This window comes from Aptenodytes forsteri, unplaced genomic scaffold (assembly GCF_000699145.1).
Source record: "Aptenodytes forsteri isolate BGI_AS27 unplaced genomic scaffold, ASM69914v1 Scaffold11, whole genome shotgun sequence".
Lineage (NCBI taxonomy): Eukaryota > Metazoa > Chordata > Aves > Sphenisciformes > Spheniscidae > Aptenodytes > Aptenodytes forsteri.
This window is the reverse complement of record NW_008794155.1, coordinates 2,748,884-2,757,495: the sequence shown is the minus strand read 5'-3', so window position 1 is coordinate 2,757,495 and position 8,612 is coordinate 2,748,884. Positions and strand designations below refer to the sequence as shown.

General features: G+C 42.4%; 1 protein-coding gene across 1 annotated transcript in view; it reads left to right on the top strand.

Moving 5' to 3' along the window:
- SPOPL (speckle type BTB/POZ protein like) overlaps window positions 1–8,612 on the top strand; it is a 62,332-nt gene that overhangs the window by 20,260 nt on the left and 33,460 nt on the right. The gene's annotated exons all lie outside the window — the stretch shown is intronic.

Genomic DNA, 8,612 nt, shown 5'->3' with positions numbered 1-8,612 from the left:
CCCCCCCACCCCCCCCCCCCCCGTCAAGGAGTAGGCTTGTAATGACCACATACGTACAACAGGAACGTTGCTTGCATTCGTTACGGGAGAAGTGGTATGTGAGAATAATCTATATGGGTAGTTCATGGCGTTTAATATGTTTATAGAGATTTTGCACAGATACGTAGGACTGTTGATATGCTGCTCTATGTATTTGACTTCGGGCGCACTGAACTCCGGAAAACAATGACGTCAAGGTAAGTTACTTTATGAAGAGTGACAGGCCATTTGAACAAGCACAGTTACCTGTCTTGTGTTATCTAGGCTACGGCAAGAATGTGGCACCGTTGACCGTTGCAGTTCTCCCTAAGCTGACTTGGGTAACAAATAAGGGTACAGAGCTGTCATCACAGGGCTGTCTTGGGTGTCTCGGCGTAGCACATCGCTGTTTTGTGTGTAGGTACATGCAAAATTCTCCCATCTTTGCTTAGAACATACATCCCTTAAGCTGAATCGCTGCGGAGCAACTTAAAGTTCTTCGTGGGGCTTGTACCAACAATGGCATAACTTGCACCTTCACAGGCAGTTTCAGTCTCCTCCAAGGTAAACGTGACTGGTTACCACTGTGAATGGGAACCAAAACTATTTGTGCAAGTCCAAATTTTTGAAGTGAGCTTCAATTTTCAGGTAAACAATATTAAACTTCAGTATTTCTTTTTTTTAGAAGGCTGTATTTTTATCCTTAGTCGTTCCAAAGTAATTTTTCTTCTGAGCCGTTTACCTTGTCATCATACAGAAGTTTTCTTTGTTGTTCAGCAAAACAGATTCAATTAGCATTGATTTTAAAAAAGCACCTGTTTTCTTTCTAAAATGAATTCTAATGGTCTTTTGTGTGGAAACCGGGCACATAGATACAGCTTCTCCTCCTTTTGAATGCTTCCGTTAAAGTATTTTACGGCATCAATCTGTCTGAATCTTGGTTTAACTAAAACATCACCAGAAACTTTTAGCAGCTTTCTGAGAATTCTCATCTGAAGGCCGGCGTACGTCCTTCTCTCTCTTTAAAAGGGGAAAGCTCAGAGCATGAATTGGCAAGATACGCCGTTGGAGTAGAAAGCATCTCTCGCCATACAGCATTGCCAGCCCTGCCGTACGCTGAGGCACGGTCTGATGTCCTGCGGGGTGGTGCCGGCTTACGCCGTCCCCGCTACTGCCGCTGGAAGGAAAGCGTTTCCAAGCGCAGCCTGAGCAGTCGCAGGGGAGAAATACCCGTGAGGGCCTGTCTTTGTGCCGCTTCTCCAGGCTTCATAGTCGTCACTGACTAATCGTGACAGCTTGCATCTTAACTCCACCGTGAGGAGTTCTGATTTATTCTGGGATCTTGCCTAACTTACTGTTTTATTTAATAAAGAGTTCAGTCAGTTTAGCCATGTTCTATATGGAAAAATATAACCTTTTAATATTGATGTTTTCCTATGTTTTAGATGACTTCTGTTACAATTACTATTTGTTAGAGCATTACCCATTCCACTACAAATTTTACTTGCCACGTTTATTAAGTAAACTATATTAATGACCAAACTACTTCCATTATACCCAAATAACTTTGCGCTTAACATTGTGATAGTACGGTCATAGAGGAAACGCTGTTAATTGCTGTGAAAATTAGAGTAGTCTTGAACAGTTTATCTTCCTGCAAACTTCTTGGTAATTTTCCACTAGAGGAACATGTTTTCATTGTCGTCTATTTTGAAGATTCCTTCTTTGTTCTCTCGGAGAAAGCGGGAAGAAGTACAAGCGCAGAAGGCGGATGAAGCATTTCAGATGTGTGATGCAAAGGGGCTTGCGGTGCTTGTAGTGGAAAAAGCATCTAGGCAAAAAAAAAACCAGTGGAAAAAGCATCTAGGCAAAAAAAAAAAAAACAAACCCGGACTCAGCTGTGACAATTCACGAGTGCTTTGGAATAGAGATGGCATTCCAGTGGTTGCCAAAGAAGTTATATTTTAAGCAGTGTGTGGAGCTGATGCTTTAAGTGTAAAAATTGGGTTTCTCATAAGTCGAGTATAAGTAACAGAAATGAGCTTGTGATTCGAGACTCGGGAGGAAAAAAGTGTTTTTGCAGAGTTTGCTTGGCCTTGGCTTACAGAGAAACTACCGAGAGCGTTTTGAGTTCTCCGTTAAAGTATTTTGAAGGAGACTTACAGCAGTAGCAGTATGTGGTGATCATCCTGTAAAGCAGAGAGTGGATTTCGCTTCCTTTGAAACCGTTACCTGACACTAACGGGTTTTTTTTGTCTTGCGTCCTTAGTAGAGTTTGGAGCATTACAATATTTTTGTGCAGGTGCTGTATTTCAACCAAGGGTTTGTGTATAATGAGTGAAAATCCGTGCGTTGCCAAACTTATGCATGTTGCATGTGTTGGCAGTGATAGTCATGTAGAAAATAAATTGCGCTATGTCAAACTTGGCGCTGCCGATCAGAATGGAGGCGATTTGTGCTGCGTTTTAAGCAGTTACGGTGTTTGACTTCCCACATTTCTCACTGCGCGGACGACTGAGCCATTTCAGTTAATAAAGGTAAATTTTGAAGCGTATGCAAAAAATTCTAATAGGGTGGCTTCTTAAAGCATGGAAGCTTTAAGTGGAGGTTAACCTCCTATTTTAACCTTAATTGCCAAGTAAACTATTTAAATTTTTCATTTTTAAGTTGGTAACTTTCTGTAAGCTTCAAAGTTAATTTTATGTATTATGTACACATAATTTTCTAACCCAGCTGCGTTAAGTTTATAAAGTCTTGACATTTTAAAACAAACCACCTACTTGCTGCTGAAGTATGCAACTAAAATGTTTACTTACCGCGGTCAGCAAAGACGAAATCTTGCTCGGGCAGTTGCGCCATCCCCAGAGGAAGAGCTGTGATGTTCTCCGTGAAGCCCACACCATGCGTTTTAAAAGGGAAGAGGGAAAAAAAGTCTATTAAATTTTGTATCTTGTCCCTGTCAGGTCTTGCAGGTGGGCTGTTCCTTTCAGACACACACACACGTGGGAGCTCTTAGACTACCAAGGCTTTGTTGCTCCCTTAGAGCAGGACTGTGTGTTGTTACGCTGGATCAAAAGAGCCTACACCAGTACAACTCGCCCGGGGAGGATTATCCCGGGGCAAGGAATAGAGGGACAGAAAACGTGTTTGCCTTTTTTTCTCTGCTGCTGTTGTAAGGGCCGGTATGGGGGAAGCACGTGCGGGGTGTGCTCCCTGAGGCTGCCTGCCTGGTCGGCTGCTGAAAGCGCAGCTGAACGTAACCAAAGCTGTTTGATTTTGATTGCTGGGGCATCTGTGTCGATGTACAGACAAGCTCCTAAGGTACCTCTTTGCTGTTAATCTACAAATATAAAAAAAGTGCTCTTGGCTGTTACCACTAGGAGAAACGCTGCCTGGAACTGGTTGCGTATTTATTGGCTGGTGAATTTACGAAGGTTAGACACGGAGCAGTGGGGTTATCTTTTTGAATGTGGCTTTCCCTTCAAATGTCTTGGGTTTTTTCTGTTTTGTTTTTTAGAATGTGTGCTGGCACCTCTCAAATAATATAAATAAACACAAAATATCTAGCAAGTGCTTTATAATGGAATTTCAGCAAGTTCAATTTCCTCGATTAAAAGAAATGGAGATACAACTTTTCTTTGTAACGGTGCCTTTTAACAAAAAAATGTGTCATGTCAGATGTAGTTAATCTCAGAACAAACTATAAGAAGTGTTAAATTGTGTACTAGGTTAGGAAAATCTGAAGTGTTTTACCAGTAATGCCTGAATACTAGGCATCTACTTCTGACAAGCTGACAGACCAGAGAATTGAAACTTAATGAATCTTAATGCTTTCTGTCATGTACTTCAATTTTCTCAAATTATTTCTCCAATTAGTTCTAGTCTTTGTGAAGGAATGATTAATGATAATTAATACATTCTTATAATTTGCATATTCAGGCTCCAGTGTTTCCAAAAAAAAAAATGTAGATTTGTGTATGTGGGCGAGCCAGGTTTGTCTGTTATTTCTTGGGGTGTTGGGGTGGTTTTTTTCAGATTTTCAGGTTTGTATTTTCAGTTGAACAGGGAGAGTATGGTAGATGCATTAGATAGTTTAATAGGCTTTTTCCATAAGAAGTAATTTGGGCGTAACCCAGGTCTTGGATCTCTTCTGTAAAGCAGTTTCTTCCCAGCTACTCCTTAGTGGATGGGTAGGGAATGTAGGGATGCAAATGCATAGTCAGGAGCCTTAACTCATCCTTGAGTCCACATCAGCTTTGGAAAACATTGCGATCTGCAAGATGGCAAAACCGGGTAAATCCTGATGTGTGGGGCATCTGCTCTTCAGAGGTTTCTTTATTTTTAGAGTCTCTATATGCCTCCTTTATGTTGCCATTCAGTTTTGTCCTACTCCTAACATGCACACGCGGAGGGACTTATCCAAATATATCATCATACGATTTTGGTGTTGAAAATCAGTAGTGTGAGGTTTTGAAAGCGATTGGTTTTTTGTCTGCATAGGAGCTCAAGCTTTCCATGCTGCTCTGCAGGTATCTAACCTTTGACTCTTAAAACAAACAAACAAAAAAAACCCCCAAACAACTTTGATTTCTGCTTAGTCTTGCCTCTTCTGATACAAATGCTCATCCAGAGGAAAGAACTGAGATCAAACAAAAGTATTTTCTCAGTAGTTGAAAAAAGGGCAGGAGGATAAAACTTCATAATAGATTGGTAGGAAAGAAAGGTTCGACTGGAAGGTATAGAACACTAATATTTGGCAGGATAATCAGCTGAAACAGATTTTGTGCAAAGGAGATGCTTTAAAGCTACTAACGCAGAAAAATACCTTGAAGCTATAATGAACACCATACAAGATGGGACCTTCCGAAACCAAACAAGTCAGCATGATACCTTACTGTCCATAACAGTCATGCTAAAGTCCGAGGACAAATGTTACATGTTTATATGCAGCTTTTGATCTTGCCCAAAGTACCATTTGGTTCTAGATCATGTCAGCGTTCTTCCACGTCTGGGAGAACACGGGGACAGGCAGCGTAAAGATTCAGGGGGGTGAAAATGAAGACGTGGCCTCTGCAGAATGTCGTCTTTCACGGGGTTGAGGAAAAAAACGTGTGGATTTAAACAACCACAAGCTGTCAGGGGCACAGCACCAGAAGGCAGATAAAACAAAGGGCTCCCCTAGCCCGCCTCATTTCAGTGGCTTAGGGAGCGGGGTGCTGGACTCGGTGTTAAAGATGCCAAAATGCAGGAGAGCGTTCGTTATAAACTGTCGGTGTGCCTTTCCTGGGAGTCGTGCTGCCCCGGTATCAGAAGCCGAGGCTAAAGCTGCCCTGCCTCCGCGTAAGGGGACTGCCCCGACTGCGGCTCTCTTGCCTGCAGTCCGGAGGACGGATATTTCAGATGCTTATTCGGATAATTCATGGTTGGTAGAACTTGTAAAAGCTTTTGGGTATAGGTACTAGGCTGGGTTCTGCCTGTAACTGGTTCAGGACTCCCAAACTGGTGGTATTTCTCTGGTGCTGATTAAGGTGACCGCAGGAATTGGCAGGAGCGGAGGAATCGGTCTGTCCGAGCTCTGGGAGCCTGCAAGAGTTGCAGGGTCTCTATGTCTGAAGTTAGCATCTCTTTGGATAGCTACAAAAAGGCTACTGTTTTAGAAATACTTTATCAAAGAAATGGAGTGCTTGCAATTTCAACTACTTTTTTTTTTTTAATCACAAATATTTTATTCTAGTTGTCTTGCCACTTGTTTAGTTAATTATATGGTGTTTACTGGGGCAGTGTGCCCTGGTTATGTTCACCTCTGCGAATATTCTGTACAAATTTTAATCAAAGTACTCAAGCAGAATAGTGAAGCTGGCTCTCTGGAAGAACTAGCCTGAAAAAAAATGTTAGTATGAATATTAGTTCAGGAAGTGTTGAGATGGGGGCTGAGCAACCGAAGTACGCGCTTAGCAGGTGGCTGCAGTTTTCCAATAAGGTGATATTCTGGGCAGTTAGAAAAAGAAACGGAGGTCAAAAAGTACAGGTGTTCTATGACTTTATGTTAAGAGGAGGAATGTTAAAGGTCTGTTTGTTTTTTGGGTTTTTTTTAAAGTATATAAAATAATCAGCTGTTGAGGATACGCCACGTGGTATAAAACCAAGAGCATTTCTAAGTCGGGCTCATTTTTTGTAATAATCATCTCTGCACTCTTGGTCACAGTCATTCTGTGAACAGTCATTGTATTTACGTTAAGTCAGTGATATCGACAAGTCCATAATCTTCCCTTGTTGCTTGTCTGCAGAGAGCAAACTAAGCATTTGTTCCCAACTCCTCCAGATAAAAACGTGTAGAGGAAGGTGCTGTTGCACTGAGACTGTCTTTAACGATAATCCTTGTTTGTGTTTTAGCATGAGTTACCAAGATGGAAATTTTTCCTGGCGTGAATGTTTTTCTTCTCATTTCATTCTTTAAAAACAAACGCAAACCCCAGGGCTGGCTCAGCAACGTTCAGTGCCACGGAGACCGCATCAGTAATAGAAATACGAAGCTTATTTAGCTGTATGTAGAGATTCCTATCGCATAACCATCGATAGTGCTGGCGTAGTTTTGTAATCTTTACTTGCTGCTTATAAGGCTAAACCCTGAGTGTCAGAACTGGCTTCTGTTCCTGCAGACAAACTGGGTTTAAACGTCTGGAAGGGAAATGCCAGTTCCCCCAGAGGAACGGTGCTGCCTGGGAGGAGAGCAAAGGGCATGGCTGGCTGGGTAGAGCTGAGGTATCGCTGCTCATCTGCTAACAGTTAATGTTGTTGTACGGGGTTGTCAAAGCTATTTATTCAGCAATTTTAACTTAAATAGTGAAGTTGAGGGTGAAGTGAAGGACGTTTGTGTTGTCCACACCAGTGCTTTCCAGCGGGGCAGTAGGAACTAGCAGCTGAGCAGTAAAAACGGTACCGGAGCCCTGATCCCTCTGGCTATTTTCACGATGAGTATACGTCTTGGATCTAGTCTTCAGCTTCTTCAGCTGTCACATCAGTGCTCTTTTCCACTGGTGGAAACACTTGGTTTTTTTCTAACCAGTTCTCTAAACGTGCAGTATAAACCTATTTGAGCATGCTGCATCACTGGAGTTTGCAGCTGAATGCGGTCCCGGCTTGACGACAAGCGCCATGCGTTCAGGATCAACTTCCCTGAAGGACACTTAACTGGGAGTGCATGCGCACATGCCTACACCCAGCAGCAGCGTCCCTAGGGTTTGTTAAGAGGTTGTTCACACCTAATTCTCGTGTATGAGCAGTCGTAGGTGGGAATGTCTTCTGCAAACAGGAAAGTGAAAGGGGCAACTGCAGCTCGCTTATGCTGTGGATTTTTTTTTTTCTTTTGTGTCTTTGTCAAATATTCGCAGCTCGCTTATGCTGTGGATTTTTTTTTCTTTTGTGTCTGTCAAATATTTGAAACGGGATTCATCGAATAATTGATAAGCAAGAGTGTGCACGGGTGAGGAGTGCTTTTATTTCCAGCGAGTTTGAGCTGGGAGAACTTGCCCGCACTGTGAAGGTGGTGTCCAAATACTCTTCTTTCCCATTGGCACCTTGCAAAATTTTTTCTCCTACTCTGCTGGGTAACAGCTGCTAAGGGAGAAGGTGAAGAGAAATGACACTAAGAAATAGATTCCGGCTCTGTTGTGAGCGCCGTGCTCAACAGCCTGTTTTCTTTTGCACTTGGGAAGATCTGCGGGAAGAATTCGGAGGGGAACGGGATCTTTCTTTGGTCCTTGCCCAGGAGCTGTGCTGACATGATGCGTGCCCTTCTGGAGCCCGGTGAAGGGATTTGAAAAAACACGTGCAAGAGCCTGCGTGTCAAAAATTATATTTGCCAAAATGGCTGAGAAACATTTTTCAATGTTGAAGAGCGCTTACTTGTTGTTCTCTACGTATGTTGCTATATCAGCATGCTAGACATGAATATTATTGTCGTCTTAGTTTTCAAAAGTAACAAAGTTACACAATCTGTTCATTAGATTTGCCTTTACTTGAAAATCATTAAAAAGAACCATTTTTCCTTAAAAAATGCAAGTAGTACATTTTTGAAAATGTAGAAGTGAGGAAAACTGCAAAACTCAATCAGCTGGAGGGGAGTATGTTTAATAAAAAAAGTGAGTATGTGCACAGTGAAGGAAAGTAGCTCTTGGAGCAGATCTTAAACCTCCTCACCGCTGTTAGTACCGGTTCATAATTTGTAACACTTACTAAAGCTTTGTGAAACATTTCACTAAAGTGTCTGAAGTGCAGGAAAAGAATGATTTGAGCAATCTCAAAATTTTGGGGGTGCGTCCAACTTCTAAGACACTTAAAATTGGTCAAATTTCCAATGAATGACAACTGTGAATGTGTTGCAACGGTTTTGGAAGTCCAATCATAGGTTTTGCCAACTGTAGTCCCTGGTCTTTGGAAAATGCTGGGTTATGAGGTTCAACAAGGCCAAGTGCCGGATCCTGCACTTTGGCCACAACAACCCCATGCAGCGCTACAGGCTTGGGGAAGAGTGGCTGGAAAGCTGCCTGGCGGAAAAGGACCTGGGGGTGCTGGTCGACAGCCGGCTGAACATG